The sequence below is a fragment of the Cherax quadricarinatus genome, chromosome 7 (genome assembly GCF_038502225.1).
Source record: "Cherax quadricarinatus isolate ZL_2023a chromosome 7, ASM3850222v1, whole genome shotgun sequence".
NCBI lineage: Eukaryota > Metazoa > Arthropoda > Malacostraca > Decapoda > Parastacidae > Cherax > Cherax quadricarinatus.
Genome location: NC_091298.1, coordinates 63619668 through 63639200, shown reverse-complemented (window position 1 = coordinate 63639200; position 19533 = coordinate 63619668). Strand labels below are relative to the sequence as shown.

Here is a 19533-nt window from a genome sequence, read left to right as displayed (position 1 = left end):
CACATAGCCAATATGGGCGAAAGTCTCAGGCAGGTGATGCAGTGCCTCGCTCAAGGTCACAGGCTGAGGCAGACTTGTCAAGAGTTACCACACACTGCAATACTCGTAGAGATTGTTACTCACTCCAACTTGCAGAACTTCTAGCACACGTGTCTTGGAGTGAAAGACGAATTTTCAGTGTGTGGACACCTGGGTTACCAACTCACGTAGGACTGCACACTCGTCGTTATTCCTCAGGTTGGTAGAGCGATGAGTTGTGAGCATTTTGAGAGGCACGAGTAGCAGTGGACTAGCAAAATTCGCCTCTACACTCTATGTTGATAGAGGCGAAAGGCTGAGGTCAAATGAAAGGCAGAGGGGAAGCAGAGGCCTGTGAGGGCCTTTGCAAAAAGGAAAACTATTTCCAGTGTTTGACTAGGTATATCCTTAGTCACAGCTCGCACATAAGAGTTCTCACAACACTGGGAACAGTTTGTTAGTGGATTAAATAGGTCCACCCCTTTGAGTTTGGCTTGGAAAGGTATAAATAAAATAACCAGGAAAAAGACTGGCAATGTTGCTCATCCCTTTCCTCTTGAAAAAGCAAATGACCTCATAAATGACTGGTCCAAAACATCCAGGCATGAAAGCCTTCCATCTCATATTAGAAAAAATTTAGAGAGTACTTCTGAAGAAATGTTGAAACTGATTAATTTTATGTGCCAAAATATTGATGAGAGTGATTGCCTCTTTACCGAGTATGAATTAGATAATGCATTAACCAAAGGTCGATCAACTGCTCCTGGAGAGGATGGTATAACCTATGATATTCTCAGAACTCTAAGGCACGTGCCTGATAACCCTTTGTTGGCACTGTATAATCTCAGTTACATTGAGGGCGTTCTTCCTACTTCCTGGACCAATAGTCTCATTGTGCCTATCCCTAAGCCCCAACAGCCTGATACATTTAGGCCGATCTCCTTAACTAGTTGTCTTTGTAAAACTTTTGAAAGAATAATGCTTAACAGACTGTACTACAGAATCAGAGATCAACTTTCCCCCTACCTCTATGGGTTCATGAAAGGTAAAAGTGTGCAGAACTGTATTTCCACCTTTCTCACTGCACACACCTCTACTAGTTTTACCACTTTTCTTGATCTAAAATCTGCATTTGATATTGCGAACAGAACCATTATACTACATGAACTAGCCAAAATGAATATTGGTGGTAGCTTACTCTGCTGGATAATAGGATACCTGTCAAATAGAGTATCCTCTGTCCTTTACCAAGGCTTCAGAAGTGATTCTAAAGAAATGTCTTTAGGTACACCGCAGGGAGGAGTTCTTAGTCTCATGCTATTTAATATTCTGATTAATGCTCTCCTAAATGCTCTACCTGCCTCACCTAAACATATAGCTATAAGCTATGCTGATGATATCATGATCCATACAACAGGGCATAAGAAGATGAATACCATTCTTAATGAAGTTCAAGCAATTTGTAATCGACTAGGCCTCATAATATCTTCCTCTAAAACTAAGATATTAACAAGCAAACGACATCCCCCACCCATCTATTTGCAGGGTGAAATCATTAGCTACGTTAAAACTTACAGATATCTTGGTGTAGATGTACCCTTTAACAAATCCACTATACCACAACTAAACAAGAAATGTAAAGCTAGGCTAAATGCTCTCAAAGCTGTTGCTGGCTACAATCCCAACTATGGTGCAAATGTGAGAATCGTGAGAATGATGTACATAGCCTATGTTAGGTCCTTAATTGATTATGCTGCTCCCATGTTGATATTAGCTAGAGAAAGTTCTCTCCGACCCTTGGAGTTCATGCAAAATGAAGCTCTCAGGATTATTCTTGGCTGTCCCAGATCTACAAAAGTTCTTAACATGAGGAAGGAGCTTGGTATTTCTAGTATCAGTGATAGGATTGTTGAAATTAACACTGTATTCGGTATTAGAATGTTGAGAAACGAACCAGACACTGTCACAGTGAATCTTACCAAGTGTCTAGAGGTAAATACACACAGATCTAAATGGATTGTGAAAACGTGCAATTGCATTAAGTTTTATAACCTGCATGAACTGTATCACTGTAGGCAACAAGAGCATTTCACCCCTCCATGGAAGATGTGTTCATTTAATATCACATACCTACAAGTCCCTCCCATGAAGCTCATTGCTAGTAATCCCTTCCTTAAATCTCTTGTTAGAGCAACTGCTCAAGAAGAAATTTCTCACCTAGCTGGTAGTAACAAGTTATCACAAGTTATATACACTGATGGATCTAAACAGGAGTCTTCTGGCAGGGCTGCATCTGCTCTTGTTGCCACCTCCCTAGTTAAGAACGATAATAAATTTGTTGAGTTAGGCATAAGAATTAACAACTGGGCGTCTACACTGCAAACTGAATTGTTTGCAATCCTAATGGCGCTAAAGCTAACCTATGACACTGAGCTTGACTCTATCATCATTACTGATTCTATGTCATCATTGAAGGCTCTTGGCTCATATAATGACTCCAACAACATGCTCATTGGGGAAGCCAGGTATACTCAAAAATTAGGGACAAAGGAATTAATGTAGTTACAGTTCTCACCCAGCTGTTGGTTAGGGCGGACGCAGAGCGTGCGGCTGGTGCCCTCTGGTGTCTGTATTGAGAAGTTTTGTTTTCTCAAGATGGCGGAATGCAGAAAAAGAGTCAACACTGTCTGTGTGGAATTGTTGAAAGGTGCAATATACCAGGACACCGCTGACGTCATTCTGCCTCTTGTGATAAGAGATACGTATGGAATCCCACGTGAGGATTTATATGGGATTTCTCTGAACGGCAACGCGAGAATTTTTGTGAAATTTGTGTCGTCTGCTGCGTATGTGAGTGTTGTGGATGCCTTTCAAGACAAACGGATTGTTATCAACGCTAGTCTGGAGGTGCGCCTGCGTGATGTATCGACAAGTTATACGTGGGTTCGTCTACGTAATATCCCCTTCGAGGCAGACGAGGTGGACATCCGTCGGACTTTTGGGCGCTATGGCACCGTACAAGCTGTCCAAATTGGGCGTTGGTCCCAGGGTTTTTATGCTGGTATGCTCGCAGGTTCCTTTTCTATGAAAATGACATTGAGACATCCAATTCCCTCGTTTGTCATGTTGGAAGATTTTCAGACGCAGGTCTACGTAACCTACCCGGGCCAGGTTCGGACGTGCCGCCTGTGTGGTGCAACGGATCATATGGCGGCGTCTTGTGAGCACCGACGAGGGAAACAACGGTCGGACCTGACAGACACTGCATCCAAAGATACGATGGAGGAGGGTGAGCTGGGCCATCAGAAGCCCACAATGGTGGACGACGTGCTGCAGATTTTACCAGCGGATGTAAAGTGGAGTGAAGCAGTGGATGCTGCAGAGGGGGTCGTCTCGACGCTACCACCAGCGTCGGAGATCGAGGCGATTGGGTGCGTGGACAGTGCGTCACCTCAGGTGGAAGAGGAGGCACAAACGCCATTGATATTTGTAGATGAATGGTTCGGAGAACCGACATGTTGATAAATTAGACACATGTGCAACTCTTGGGAATCTTTATTGAGGAAACATTTCGCCACACAGTGGCTTCATCAGTCCATACATAGGAGAAACTTGAAGAACAGGAGGAGAATGAGGTAATCAGTCCCTCAACCTTGAGTCGATGTGTTCAGTCCATCAATCTTGAGTAGAATACGGCAGATGAGCGGAGAAGCAGCTTATAAACCGTATGGCAGGAGAGGTGTAGCAGTCATAGGTAGTGTCACATTTGTCCAATGTGGAAGTAGGTTGTGCCCAAGAATTAGGCAAGCGAAGAATTCCTAAGTATTAAGATCCCAAGAAGTTGCAGTGTCTGACAGGTTTGTAGATGAATGGTTCGGAGAACCGACATGTTGATAAATTAGAAACATGTGCAACTCTTGGGAATCTTTATTGAGGAAATAAAGATTCCCAAGAGTTGCACATGTGTCTAATTTATCAACATGTCAGTTCTCCGAACCATTCATCTACAAACCTGTCAGACACTGCAACTTCTTGGGATCTTAATACTTAGGAATTCTTCGCTTGCCTAATTCTTGGGCACAACCTACTTCCACATTGGACAAATGTGACACTACCTATGACTGCTACACCTCTCCTGCCATACGGTTTATAAGCTGCTTCTCCGCTCATATGCCGTATTCTACTCAAGATTGATGGACTGAACACATCGACTCAAGGTTGAGGGACTGATTACCTCATTCTCCTCCTGTTCTTCAAGTTTCTCCTATGTATGGACTGATGAAGCCACTGTGTGGCGAAACGTTTCCTCAATAAAGATTCCCAAGAGTTGCACATGTGTCTAATTTATCGCCATTGATATTGCCCAGTTTTGAAGACTTACAGAGGATCCTCGATAGCCCGGCGACAGAGGGTTTACCGCCTACATTAACGGTGTCGCCTGTGGTCGACCATGGTCTAGCGGGACGTGTGGGCGGTGAAGATAGGCGTACGACTTTTACGTCTGTGGTGGTGACGGATGTCGAGGTACATAGAACAGACAGCGATGGGCCTATGGACTATGAGGGAGTGTCACGGAAGAGGCCCAGTACACACGTGGAGGACGATGTCTTAACACCGGGTCAAAGGTCTGGTAAAATGGTGTGGGCTGACGTAGCCAAGGGAGTTAAGGGACCCCCCTTAGAGAAGTTAAGTGGGAGTGTGGGGAAAATGGGCAGGTGCAGCAGTGGCAAGTCCAAGTCAGGTATAAAGGTGATGGGAAAACGAAATGAGAAAACCTAACCAGAGAGTTCAAGTGTATAACAATGAATGTCAATGGCCTCAGAGCAGAGGTCAAGAGACGTTGGGTAGAGGTATCGCTCAGACGTATGAATGTTGACGTTTTTTTTATACAGGAACACAATTTTCGGTGTGGTAGTGAATTACGTGTGCAAGGGTATAAGTGCTATGCGGGAAATTCGGATAATCTCAAAGGTGGGGTTGTGATAGGCATAAGGGAGACCAGCCCTTTTAAGCTTGTAGCATGGGAGTGGGGCGGAGGGGGCCGGGTTGTGCGTGTGGTGGGTTTGTGGGGGAACATTCAGGTGGGTTTCGTGGGAGTATATATGCCAGCGACAACAAATCGACGAGTAAAAGAGGATTTTGTACGCGATGTTTTGGTTTATTTTCTCAGAAGTCTACCCTTAGTTTCTGTCGTGGCAGGTGATTGGAATTGTGTGATCCGGGAAAAAGACGTCGAACCGCGTGGTGGGGGGTGTAATTTAAGGGTTTTACGTGAGGTATTGCAAGCGATTGGTGTAGTGGATGTTGTGGGTAGCGACGGGTGGAATGTGGAACATACGTTTTGTAGATGGGGTTACGCTGCATGGTTGGACAGGGTTTATATCACCAACTTAATCCATGGTGGCAGGGTCGATTGTGTTGATCTGGGTTTCTCAGATCACCGTGGTGTTCTGGTAACACTCGAGTGGGAGGGCGCTATCTGTGTATTTACTAGTTATTGGAAATTAAATGTCAGCTTGTTGCAAGGAGTCGATGCTGTGGAAGCTTTCAGGTTATGGTGGGTTGACTTCTGGAATAACGGGAATGGGATAGAGGATGTTGTAGAGTGGTGGCATTCAAAGGCGAAACATGCAATACAGGGTTTTTATAGACGGTTAGGGAAGGAGGAGGCGTGTTATAGATATGGGAAGCAAAAATATTTAGAGGGACAGCTGAGAGATTGTTATGGTACAGGCGGGAGGTATGACCTAGCGGAAATAGAGTGTCTACATAGTCAATTACGGGAAATTCAGAATGATAAATTTCAGGCTTTGAGGGTGCGAGCTGGGATTGAGGAGGTGCTTTGGGGGGATAAACCCTCAGTTGGGGTTCTTCGTAGTTTCAGAATGCGACGTATGGCGACGACAGTTTTGTCAGTAGTGGTCGGTGATGACTTGGGTGGTTATCATAAAGGACAAAGGCTAGTTACTACTGAGAGCATTGGGACCTATGCAGACCAATGGTTTGAGAGAAAATGGAAGGGTAGAGAGGGGAATCGAGAGGCGAGGGAAGCTATACTGCGTGGCATAGTGGCCAATTTGAGAGACGTAGATCGAGAGGACATGGAGGGTTGTATATCGGAGGAGGAGGTTTCCAAGGCTGTTCAGGGACAGGCACTGAGGAAATCACCTGGTTGGGATGGGATACCAGGTGATTTTTATGTAGTTCATTGGGAACTGTTAAAACACATGTTGGTTCGACTTTACAATTCAACGAAAACTAGAGGTAGCATGGGCGGTGAAGCGGGGTTGGGTGTTGTAGTATTGGTACCAAAGGCCGAGGTCTGTGAATCTTTGGAGGCATATAGGCCCATCATATTGATGGGGGCGGATTATAAGATTTTTGCGCGTATTTTGGCAAACCGGATGAAACGAGTTTTGGACAAGGTAATATGGGAAGGGCAATACGGGATTCCTGGCCGATCTATGAGAGATGGTCATCGACGCCTCAAAAGTTTCGTGAAAGATTGTAGTGGAGGTGGAGTCATAGGATTGGATTGGGAAAAGGCTTTTGACAATGTGGATAGGGAAACATTATTAGCTATATTATTGAAGCAGGGTTTCAGGGAAGAAATAGTAGCGTGGGTACGTATGTTATATACGGAGGCACAGGTACGAGTCCAGGTTAATGGGAGGGTGGGGTCCGCGATAGGCATGGGGTGGGGGCTGCGGCAGGGGTGTCCCCTCTCGCAGCTTTTGTTTGCCTGTTTGCAGGACCCCTTTTATAGATTGGTAATTGGTGGGGTGGGGGATGAGGATTGCACACAGAAAGAAGCAGTAGAAATTTTAGGTTATGTGGACGATACCACCATCTTGGTGCATAGTAGGAATGGTTTAGCGTTCATAAATAAGGTTATAAGGTTTTTTAGCGATGCGTCTTCCATGCGCATTAATAGAGAAAAATCCAAACTTTTGGAGGTGGGGTCCTGGGTGGGCGGGACGTTAGGTACGGAGTATGGGTGGAGAACCGTTGAGCGGATAAAGATCTGTGGTGTGCATTTTTGCAATGACGAACAGGCAGCGCGTGCATTTAATTCATCCATTGTAGTTACAGCTGCAATTCGTAGGATGGCGGGATGGAGACCAGGTGATGTAACATTACACCAAAGAGTAATAGTTGTCAACGTACTGGTGTATAGTAAATTATGGTTTGTTTCAGCGGTCTATCCATTGATGACGGACGATGTGTTGCGGTTACAGAGGAAGGCTTTGGATTTCATATGGGGTTACCATAGGCATTGGTTAGGGAAAGACATAGTTATGACGCACGTAACTCGGGGAGGTTTGGGGCTAATACCACTACACAGTCGACTAATGGGCATATATGTACGACAGGAATACCTAACAAGGGGTGGGGTCAGGGGAGTGAGAGTTGATGCAGTGATGAGGGAGGTTCGACGATGGTGGGTGGGGAAGGACCTCACAAGGTGCGAAGCAATGTTACGGCACTTATTGATGGTGCAAAACCCTGTGAGAGTTAAGGCAGGTAAACTAGATAATATAGGTATAACATCGGCGGAAGTCATCGGTGCTGAGGTTTTCCCAGGATATAATTGGAAGACTATATGGCAGGGGTTCAAGAAATTGCGCTTACAACCACGGGTTAGGGAAACTGGTTACCGATTCCTCCACGGGATTTTGGCGTCCAAGGCACAATTGTACATTATGGGAATGACCCAGGATCAGACCTGTGCGTGGTGTGGGTGCCCGGAAACGGCGTTTCATGTCGTATACTTTTGTGACAGTTTACATAAGGTTAGGGATTGGTTCAAGGGTGTTCTCCGAAGAGTGGGAGGGGGGGGTTTGTCGATGCTTAGAGTTTTGAGTCTTGAAATGGGAGATTGCTCGGATGCTGTACGACGTTCTGTGTCATTTTTGGTACTTGACTATTTGTGTCATGGGGTATGCGGGGGCTTAGGGGTGCGATGCGTGTCAAGGCGCTGATGTGTCATGTTTATAGGACGAAATGTAGGAATAGAGAGGTATATGGGCAATGCTGGGAGGGAGCTTTTTCTTTGGGGTATAGGAATCTAACGATGGAAACGTTACGGGAGTAATGAGGTGGAGGTAGGTATAATCGCTTGGTGGGGCCTAGGGGTTGGTCTCCCGGGGGGGGGGGGGAGAGAATAGTTTTTTTTTTTTTTTTTTTTTTGGTGCGTCTGGACTGTATGTTTTATTTGGTGTGTATGGTGAATCTGGGTGTAATGTAGGGTGAAGGAAGGGAACCTTGTGTGGTCTGGGGTATAGTGTCTTTCTGGCGTGAATGAGTATCATAGTCTGAGAAAGGGGGGGGGAGTGGTACTCAGAACCACGGTATGGTTTTCTTATGCTGAGTCATGCTGAACCACTAAGTCACCAACAGAGGCTACGCCGTGTTTAATGTTTATGTTATACAAAATTTTCTAATTTCCCAGGTTGGTGTTAGTTGCATATAGTGTGAATTGTTTGGAGTTTTGTAATGCAATTGTTTTTGCGATGTATTCTGTGTGCACCTGTTAGTACTGGTTTTACTAAGTACATAAGAGTCACAGCAATGTATGTCATGCGACCTGCGAGTCGTAAAGTGTGTGCTGGAAGATTTGTGTTTTAATTAATGGTAGAAGTTTTAAGTGGGTAATAGTCTTAACATGTTTGTTTCAAAAAACACTTCTTTCCTATGTTGTGCTATAATTTATATGATGCGGTCTTCTTGAGTGGTCCATTATTGTGCCAAGTACTGTATATTACATGCCTCTCGATATCTTACTGATGATATTGACTATTCCACTTTTGTTACAAGGTATGGATAGGTAGAAGCACATTTGGTAGTAGGGAATAAATTGGTGGGGTGAAGTGGGATCCTGCCGGGGGGGGGGGTTGATTGACGACTGCTTAGGATAACCATAGTAAAAGTTTGTTTATTACGTCAGTTGTAACTCTATTGTTTATGCCATGCATTATTGTAGCAGTACGATTATTTCCAGTGTATTATGCAGACAAAGATTTTTACATATCGTGGATATTTTTTTTGTGTGTAACCACGGTATAGCTTTGTTTTGCAGGGTAGCTCCATTATGTTTTGTTGATATTATACGTCTTGGTCTGTATCCTAGGAATTGGGAAGGGGTTTTCCTTTTACACAGAACACTGATGTGTGTATGTAATATTGTTTATTGGATACCAGTCCTGGTAACGCTTTCTCATTTTGATTTATATTTGTTGTATGGATTTTATTAATAAAATATAAAAAAAAAAAAGTTATCACAAGTTATATACACTGATGGATCTAAACAGGAGTCTTCTGGCAGGGCTGCATCTGCTCTTGTTGCCACCTCCCTAGTTAAGAACGATAATAAATTTGTTGAGTTAGGCATAAGAATTAACAACTGGGCGTCTACACTGCAAACTGAATTGTTTGCAATCCTAATGGCGCTAAAGCTAACCTATGACACTGAGCTTGACTCTATCATCATTACTGATTCTATGTCATCATTGAAGGCTCTTGGCTCATATAATGACTCCAACAACATGCTCATTGGGGAAGCCAGGTATAGATACTCAAAAATTAGGGACAAAGGAATTAATGTACAATTGCTATGGATCCCATCACACATTGGATTACTCCTTCATGATAAAGTTGATATGTTAGCCAAGAAGAGTATCGAGAAGGAGAATGTAGAATATAACTTTGGTATAACTGTGTCTAGCATTAGGAATAATATTAGGAGAGAAGTAAATAATGAAAATGATTGTTATAGGAATGCAGTTAGAAGCCTGAGTAGATCTATAACCCACTATGATAACATGAACGTAGATAAGTATGTTTATGGAGCAACTTGCAATGTGAACAGACTGATGTTGTAGTGGCCAGGATTAGGCTTGGTTACAAGTACTTCTGGCAGTTTGGGAGACACACAGATGATGATCAAACTAAATGTAAATTATGTGATCAGGCATATGGTCACTTTCTTGAACACTATGTGCTTAATTGTCCACTTATTGAGGAATACAGAGACAGACAGTATAATAACCTATGTGACATGTCAAGATATCTTATTAATGAAAATAAGATACCAGATATACTAAGCAAATTTCCTAAATTTGCTTGTAACAGATAAGTGAACTATAGATATGTAGATATAAATCCATATGTATTCCTGTTAACCCTTTGGGGCCTAGTTCCTAGGCCTTTTGTGTATCCATATGCTCTCGCGCTGCCGTCCACAGGATGGATATGGGGTGCACAATAAACTAGCCACTTCGGTGGCAAAATCTAATATTTCACACGGGATGGGAAAATTCTAGTTAGGAAAACAAATGTAGGTCAACTGTAGACAATCACGAACGAGAATGATCTATCACGATTTCTCAGGGATACTAATCTTACAGAGAATAACTAAATGTCCAACCTAAAAGCCTACATAATGTAGTGTATGTTTTGCTCCATTATTGTTCAAATTTCATAGTACAATCTCTTAGTAATTAAATAATCAACTACCTCATTTTGTGATTTTACTAGTAAGCATAAGTCACCTTATCTAATTTTCTTATTTACTATTGTTTGCTTAAATATTAGCTGAATTGATACTTTCTCTGTCCATATTACTACCTCATATTTTTTTAAATACTATCAATTGATATTACTTACTAAAATTAATAATTACCATTTTTACTATCAATACAATTTACTCTTAACATTTTTGACATCATTTAATAACCATTACTTGTCTAATTACATTAACCTTACCTTAACTTGTTTTGTAATCATTATCACTTACTAAAATTTTATTAAACACCATATTTACTACCAATCAATTTTATTTTTGTACATTAATCATTATTTTATACTTCCCATAACATTTTGTTGCCAAATTTCCAAGTTTGTATATTCAACTCCAACCTTTATATTATCCTTTGTACCTGTGTACCTGTGTACCTGTGTACCTTTGTACCTGTGTACCTGTGTGCCTGTCTACCATCTTACTATCATATTATAACCAAGACATTGCCATTGTTATTTTTTACTTATTATTCTTTTGGTACTCTAATTTGTGAATTTTATTTTGTCAATTTAAATCTAGTTATACTCTTGATCTTGTCAACAACCTATACCAGACTCTAGTGCAATTGCAAGTACCATTTCAATTTGTATTTTTATATTATAAGTTTATATTATAAGTCCTACTCTAAGATTGTTTTCATATCTTAGTGACTATATTGTGTGTGCAATTAGTGTATATTTCAATTATATTATTGTTCAAGGCCCTTAACTATCTTTTGCTAACTAGTACCAACTACCTCATATATTTTTTTTCTACTTTTTTTATTCTTTTGCTACCTTAACTTGTATATTTTATCTTGTCAATTTAAATCTAGTTATGCTCTAATTCTTGTAAACAACTTATATAAGACCTTAGTGCAATTACAACTGAGAGTCTTGTGCTATTTTTTATTAGTTTTTTTTATATTATTAGTTTATACCTAGTTGTACTTTAGTTCATTCCAGCACAACACATAGACAACACCAACTCCATTATGTGTAGTAGTGACTATACTCTATATGACCAAAATGCTCTAGCTATATACTTGTCCAAACTTCCAACCACTACAGATATCAGTAGTAGAACTCAACACACAACTCAGGATATAAATAACCATAATTTTAAACCTAGAAGATGATTGATCACGTTGACCCTGATCTAAACCTCCATAATCTGACACCCAATCAAAACCTATTGGAAAGTAACTGCCTTTATTACACAGCATCACAAGCCAGCACTATCCTAAACAATGCTAAAAGTCTATCAGTACTTAACTACAACATCATGTCCTTAAGCAAACACTATGATGACCTCCTGGCACTCCTTGAATCACTAAAGACACCCTTCTCCTGCATTATTCTTACTGAGACCTGGCTTAAGCAGGACACAATAGATATCTACCCTCTACCAGGATACACAGCAATCCACAACTGCAGACCATACCAAGTTGGGGGTGGTACTGCAATCTATTACTCTAACCAATTATCTTGTATTAGCACCACTTGCTTTAGTGATGAATATGGAGAATACATTTTTGCTAATTTTACTGTAAAAAACCTTAAGACGCCTATAACAATCGGTGCCATTTACCGGATACCCCACAAAAACATCCCAAATTTCAGTGAGAAATTAAAGGAACTCATAACAAACAGACAAATGAATAAGCACCACCTTCTCTTAGCTGGAGACTTCAACATCAACCTTGGCTTACTAGATGATCAGTCTGTAACTGATTTCATCAACAATATGAACAACACACTTCTCATACCAACAATAACTAAACCAACCAGGCTCACTGAAACAAGTGCAACCATAATAGACCACATATGGACCAATATACTAGCCCCCCTTAAATCAGGGATAATCACAGATAGCACTACAGACCACTACCCTACCTTCCTCTTGACAAACATTAGTAAACCACCACTTGAATACAACAAAGTTTCATTTAGATTCCATGGTGAGGCCTCAATAAGGAAGTTCACAGCTGACCTAGAGACTGTTGACTGGCCTACAGAATTCTCCAAGGCCAATGGTATTGATGACTGGACAGACATTTTTCTTAACAAATTACTTAGACTATACAACAAACATTGTCCTATAAAAACGAAACTGATCACAAACAAACGGCTTGGTTGCCCATGGGTAACCAGCACCATTCTGAAATCCATTGATAAGAAACACCAATATGAAAAGCAATATAGACAGGGCCTAATACACAAAGATATTCTTAAACACTATTCATCAGTCCTCACCAAAGTAATAAAGAAAGCCAAACAACTATACTACTCCAGTAGATTCACTGACACAAGAGGAGATATAAAAAAAGACCTGGAAAACACTCTCTCAGATTCTAGGGACCTACAAACTGAAAAAAAAACAAGAATATTGTCCTAACTAAACCTAATAAAACACCACTGCATCCCACTGACACAGCTAACAAGATAAACGACTTCTTCTCAACCATAGGTTCTAATCTCGCCTATAAAATCCCACGTACCAATACCCATGCCGGGGACTACCTAGATGGGTGGGAATTTCCCAAATTCCTTCTATCTTGCTCCATCTGAGCCCACGGAAGTCAGCGAGATTATAGTCACTTAAAAATAACTCAGGGAATCTGTCTCATGTCCCACCATTATTGTACAAGAGAGCGGTCCATGTCCTCTCGCATGCTATCTCATTACTTTTTAACAAGTCACTAGAAACTAGCACCTTCCCGAAACTACTCAAGACGGCAATGGTTACACCAATACATAAAGGCGGTGACCCTACAGATTTAAACAACTATAGGCCAATATCAAACTTACCATTGCTATCCAAAATCTTTGAGAAACTCGTGCACAGGAGACTATATTCATTTATAACGGCACGAAACATACTCAACCCCTGCCAATTTGGATTCAGGAAAAATAAAAGCACTAACGATGCAATCATAAAAATGCTAGATCTGCTTTACACAGCATTGGAAAATAAGGAATATCCACTAGGAATTTTTTTTTTGACCTAAGAAAAGCTTTTGACACAGTAGACCACGGCATCCTACTCCACAAACTTGACCATTATGGTATAAGAGGCCATGCGCTTGCATGTTTCAAATCTTACCTTACTAATAGGTATCAGTATGTCACCATTAAAGACACAGCATCAACAACACAGCCACTTGATACTGGAGTTCCGCAGGGAAGTGTCCTTGGTCCCCTGCTCTTCCTCATATACATCAATGATCTCCCAAACGTATCTCAACACCTGAACCCCATTCTCTTTGCTGACGACACGACTTATGTCATCTCTCACCCTAATCTTGCCACCCTCAACACCATTGTTAATGAGGAGCTGATCAAAATATCGACTTGGATGACAGCCAATAAACTTACGCTTAACACTGACAAAACCTACTATATTATGTTTGGTAGCAGAGCAGGAGATGCACAAATTAACATTAAGATCGACAACACTCTAATTGCCAGGCATAATGAGGGCAAATTCCCAAGGCCTATACCTCGACAACAACCTGAACTTCAGCACCCATATCCAACACATAACCAAAAAAGTATCCAAAACGGTTGGGATCCTCTCCAAGATACGATACTACGTGCCGCAAACTGCCCTTCTCACACTATACCATTCACTTATATATCCATACCTCACCTATGCTATCTGTGCTTGGGGTTCAACTGCAGCAACACACCTAAAGCCAATAATAACCCAACAAAAAGCCGCAGTAAGAATAATCACTAAATCCCATCCCTGGCAACACCCCCCCCCCCCCACTCTTCATAGATCTAAACTTACTCCCTGTTCAGTACATCCACACTTACTACTGTGCAATCTACATCTACAGGACCTTAAATTCCAATATTAACCTTTACCTAAAACGCTTTCTTTATAGTTGTGACAGAACCCACAGGCATAACACCAGACAAACATCTCTGTGACATTCCCCGTGTCCGACTAAACCTTTACAAAAATTCAATGTATGTCAAAGGCCCTAAAATCTGGAACACCTTACCTGAAAATTCTAAAACTGCAGACACATTCATCACCTTCAAAACTACCATCAGAAAACATCTTATCTCCCTGATACACCCCATCAACTAACTACACGAATACCACCTGGTGGTTCACACTTACACTCACTCACCCATTTGACCATAAACAGAAATATCAATCTCAATCTCAAAATAATGAATCTTAACTAGTCATAAGTTGGCCTGTGATACTCCAATACTGAAACTATATATAGTGCCAAAACAAAAGCATTCACATTGCTAAACTCACAAACTAGTATTTAGTCACTTAGCCATAATACCAACTTACCTCATAATTTCGTAATATTTTAAACTTAAGATTTAATTTAAGTCTGCCCGAAATGCCTAGCCATGCTAGGTGTTCTAGTGGTACACTGTAATTATTATTTTACTACATGTAAACCACACAATAACCAAATTCTGTAAACTCAGCATTGTAATCCTTATAGAGAATAGACCGTAACCGTCCACGACAAAGTCTACAGAGGGACTGAGTGTACTCTCATTCTCTCTAGCGTTCAATGGACCACCCTTCAGATTGTTAGTTTTTATTCATTTGGACGTGTGTATTATGTATGTCTAACATAATTTTTAAAGATATCTGATAAATAAATGTAAATTTATAATATAACAATAATATATTAGAGGGAAAAATACTTCTTATGACCAGAGTCTTTGGTAAGATGGGTGAGGAAGAAGGATGAGTCAAGATGGAAATATTGGAAAAGGGTGGGAGGGGGGAGAGAGGTAGGACATAAAAGGTAAGTGGCCCAACCACTTTGGTGTAATTTAAAAAGTGTATGTGTAATAATAGAGAATTCTTGAAGGGGTATAATACTAACCCATCAGAGTCACATAGATATAACACATATATAGGTGCATGACTCTGAATTGGTAGTAGATATACAAGTTGCAATTCCCTTTATTTTGCGATTGCATAACGAATATTTAAACAAGACAAGGCGGTAATTGTCTGGACAGTTCGTAAAGAATTACTTGACACGTTAACATTCTGTCATCACTGAATGCTCTTGATTTATATAACACCCAGGTACTTATTTTACTGATGGGTGGACACAGACAACCAATGTAAGGAAACACGCCCACTGTTTTCACCCTCGCCGGGAATCGAACCTGGAACCTCAGCGTGTGAAGCGAGAGCTTTACCTCCAGGCCACAGGCCACCACAGTAATAATAACATAGATGGGATAGATTCACATTTATGGTTGTGAGACTTCGCCTCATAACCTTAAGTCTTGGGTTCAGTGAACAGAAGCAACTTCTGTTGCTCCTGTTCACCTGACAGTAAGGAGGTACCTGCTGGGTTGAAGATTGAGACACTTAAGCAACATATGGGAGACTTTATGAAGGCAACGTTTCGCCACACAGTGGCTTCTTCAGTCAAATACAAGGAGTAAGGGTAAGGAGAGGAAGAGTTTGAGGTAATCAGTCCCTCAGCCTGGAATCGATGTGTTCAGTCCATCAAAGTTGAATGTACAACATATGGCTGGAGAAGAGCCATATACCGCAGTCAGTTGAGTGGAAGCAGGAGGCGGGATCACAGTGGAATTGTGGAAAATACTGTATATATTTTCCAGAAATACAGTAGTTATATGTAAATAGATGGCCATACTGTATTTAATAAAAATTATGCTATTAAAAAATGGGAACTGCGCCTGCACAGAAGAGACTCGCCATTGTGTTTTGAATGAGCCAAGAAAACGTTAGTGTAATAGGAAGAATTTTTCGTGCTCTAGAGGTTAAAATTGGGCTGACACCTCTCAAATAGGAGGCGAAATTGTTGGATGTGCATTCCTGCATAACTTGAGATATCAGGCGACTGGACAAGATAGCTCCAGGAACCTCAGATAAGTCTGTTATGTTATAACTCTGGCCAGTGTTATTTTCATGTATAGACAGTGAGGTTTTCTGAGTATGATACGCCCTAATCTCCAGTCAAATTGGTGAGTGAGTTTAAGATATTCTCCTTCTGTTATGTATATGTGTATATATTTCTTTCAACACACCGGCCGTATCCCACCGAGGTGGGGTGGCCCAAAAGGAAAAACGAAAGTTTCTCCTTTCAAATTTAGTAATACATACAGGAGAAGGGGTTACTAGCCCCTTGCTCCCGGCATTTTAGTCGCCTCTTACAACACGCATGGCTTACGGAGGAAGAATTCTGTTCCACTTCCCCATGTATATATATAATCCTTTATTAAATTTAATATACAGTCCACAAACTAATATATTTATCAGAATTCTTGTTGATACATCTTTCATTTGTAATTAATAGGTCTAGAGCAACTTGTGGATAAGACAGTTGTAGGTATCGAAGGGGACATTTTTGCGACCTAGGTGTCCCAAATTCCTACTTGTCTCTGTAACTGATAAATAATAATTATCTTTGTTATCATTTACTGTTATGTACATAATGAGTTACATTCAGATAAATGTAATTTTTCACAGGAATCATGCACTAGTGTAAGTAGGTCTTTGTCCGAAGGTTGGACAAGTATTGAAGAATTCCTTGTACCAAGATCCCATGATGTTGCAGTGTCTGACAGATGTGATAAATGATCTGAAAACTGAAAACTTAAGCAACATAAGTCTCCCATATGTTGCTTAAGTGTCTCAATCTTCAACTTGTCAGTTTTCAAACCATTTATGACACCTGCTGGGTTGTTGTTCCTGTTCACCTGGCAGTAAGTAGGTGCATGGGTAGTAGATGACTGTTGTGAAGAAAACCTAAGGATCACAATCAAAACAGAACACACTACGATTGCCCACAGGATGGTTATGGTGGAGAATAAAAGATATTAGAGACACTACGATGGGTTTTTGTGTTATCGTGTGTTACTAAGTCTCCTGGGTTAATAATCTAAGTAAAGTCTTCTAGTTTGATTTACTAGTATTAGTACGAGAGGTAAATTCTACTTGCATGTTAGATGGAATATAGCCACGCAATGTAGCTGAGATAACTGTTATCGTATACTGATAGCGGGTACTGGCACCGACCTCGATTCCAGTTGTTTTTGTATCCAGCCATTTTAGGGAGATTGTTTACTTTAAAAATGTAATGTAATGTAAATGTAATGTAATATTGGTGCTCTCTCCCGAAGATGCCTTTCAAAAAAAATAATAATAGATGGATAATTGTGCCTTGGAAACTGAAAATAGTATAATGATAACATACGTAATTCAACGTTTGTAACGTTCAGTAAGTCTATTTAGCTACAACTACACAAATACATTTACATAAATTATCATATATAGTAACATATGTGTGAATTAGCCAGGATAGCCCCAAAAATTCATAGTGAATTTAAGTTATAATACAGTCACGATATTGTGCCTTCTTTTGTTGTTATTCAGGTTATAAGCCTTAAGTGCCTAGACGTGCTAGACGGCTTATAATTAATATTTACCTGGAGAGAGTTCCGGGGGTCAACGCCCCCGCTGCCCGGTCTGTGACCAGTCCTCCTGGTGGATCAGAGCCTGATCAACCAGGCTGTTACTGCTGGCTGCACGTAATCCAACGTACGAGTCACAGCCCGGCTGGTCAGGAACCGACTTTAGGTGCTTGTCCAGTGCCAGCTTGAAGACTGCCAGGGGTCTGTTGGTAATCCCCCTTATGTGTGCTGGGAGGCAGTTGAACAGTCTCGGGCCCCTGACACTTATTGTATGGTCTCTTAACGTGCTAGTGACACCCCTGCTTTTCATTGGGGGGATGGTGCATCGTCTGCCAAGTCTTTTGCTTTCGTAGTGAGTGATTTTCGTGTGCAAGTTCGGTGCTAGTCCCTCTAGGATTTTCCAGGTGTATATAATCATGTATCTCTCCCGCCTGCGTTCCAGGGAATACAGGTTCAGGAACCTCAAGCGCTCCCAGTAATTGAGGTGTTTTATCTCCGTTATCCGCGCCGTGAAGGTTACCTGGAGTTTACCTGAAGAGAGTTCCGGGGGTCAACGCCCCCGCGGCCCGGTCTGTGACCAGGCCTCCTGGTGGATCAGAGCCTGATCAACCAGACTGTTGCTGCTGGCTGCACGCAAACCTTACATATTTTATAATATATAACCCACGCATTGTAAGCTTTGGAAGGAGAGAAACATATTCACTTTTATTTCGGTAATTAGTGACTCTGGCAACCTTGTTGAGCCTCGTCTGGAATTATACTCATGGGGGAAACCCTAAACCCGTAGGAGCTATACAGCGCATAGGGGAATGGGAAATTCTCTATAAGAACGTAAAAAAGAAGGAACACTGCAGCAGGCCTACTGGCCCATGCGAGGCAGGTCCAAGTCGTCCACCAGCATATGCCACTCCCCCAGCCTAGTCAGGTCTAGGTCACATCCACTTAAGGAAGGAGCACGGCATCTGACCTAGTAGCACAAGCTAGTCAGGTCCAACTCACACCCACCCACACTCACTGTGACATGCAAAGAGTACGTAACCTTTATACGGCGCATGTACACACCCTCATTAAACGGCTACCTGCCCAACCAGCAAACCGAGTGCTAAGGATTGAATGATGGGACCCCATCATCAGATCAGTACCTAGGTTCAGCCGGTAAGAAGGTGGGTCTGGCAATTGTGGAGGTGGTGTGGTCACCACTCACCTTTCCACCCTTCTCATTTCCATTCTAGAGCTGGTTGAACATGGTTGTCCATTATGTCTCCAGGCTGTATCTTTGCCTATAGATACACCATGTGGTACACATATATTTCCAACTGTATATAGTGTACATACTTGTAAATACTTATAATTGCACTTGGTGAAGGAAAATATAATTCAAAGTCATTTAGTTGTGTTTGTTCTGCTCCTTGCTCCCCTTTACACCCAGGACAACAGGTCTTATTGTTCCTGGGTTGTTGTGGAAAATTAAATTTACCTGGATGAATCTCATTAGATACATACCAGTAGATG

The 19533-nt window shown here is 41.4% G+C and overlaps 1 protein-coding gene across 7 annotated transcripts in view; it reads right to left on the bottom strand.

Annotated features, from left to right (window-relative positions):
* Positions 1-17627, bottom strand: part of LOC128686940 (glutamate receptor ionotropic, delta-1) — a 135461-nt gene extending 117834 nt beyond the window's left edge. For 6 of the 7 annotated variants that reach the window (XM_070082622.1, XM_070082620.1, XM_070082627.1 and 3 more), the window contains exon 1: positions 14897-15084. The gene's annotated coding sequence lies outside the window, so the exon portion shown is untranslated. Of the gene's footprint in view, positions 1-14896; positions 15085-17549 lie in introns of those variants that run through there. The other variant, XM_070082621.1, reaches the window with a different exon arrangement.
* Positions 17628-19533: the final 1906 nt, after the last annotated feature.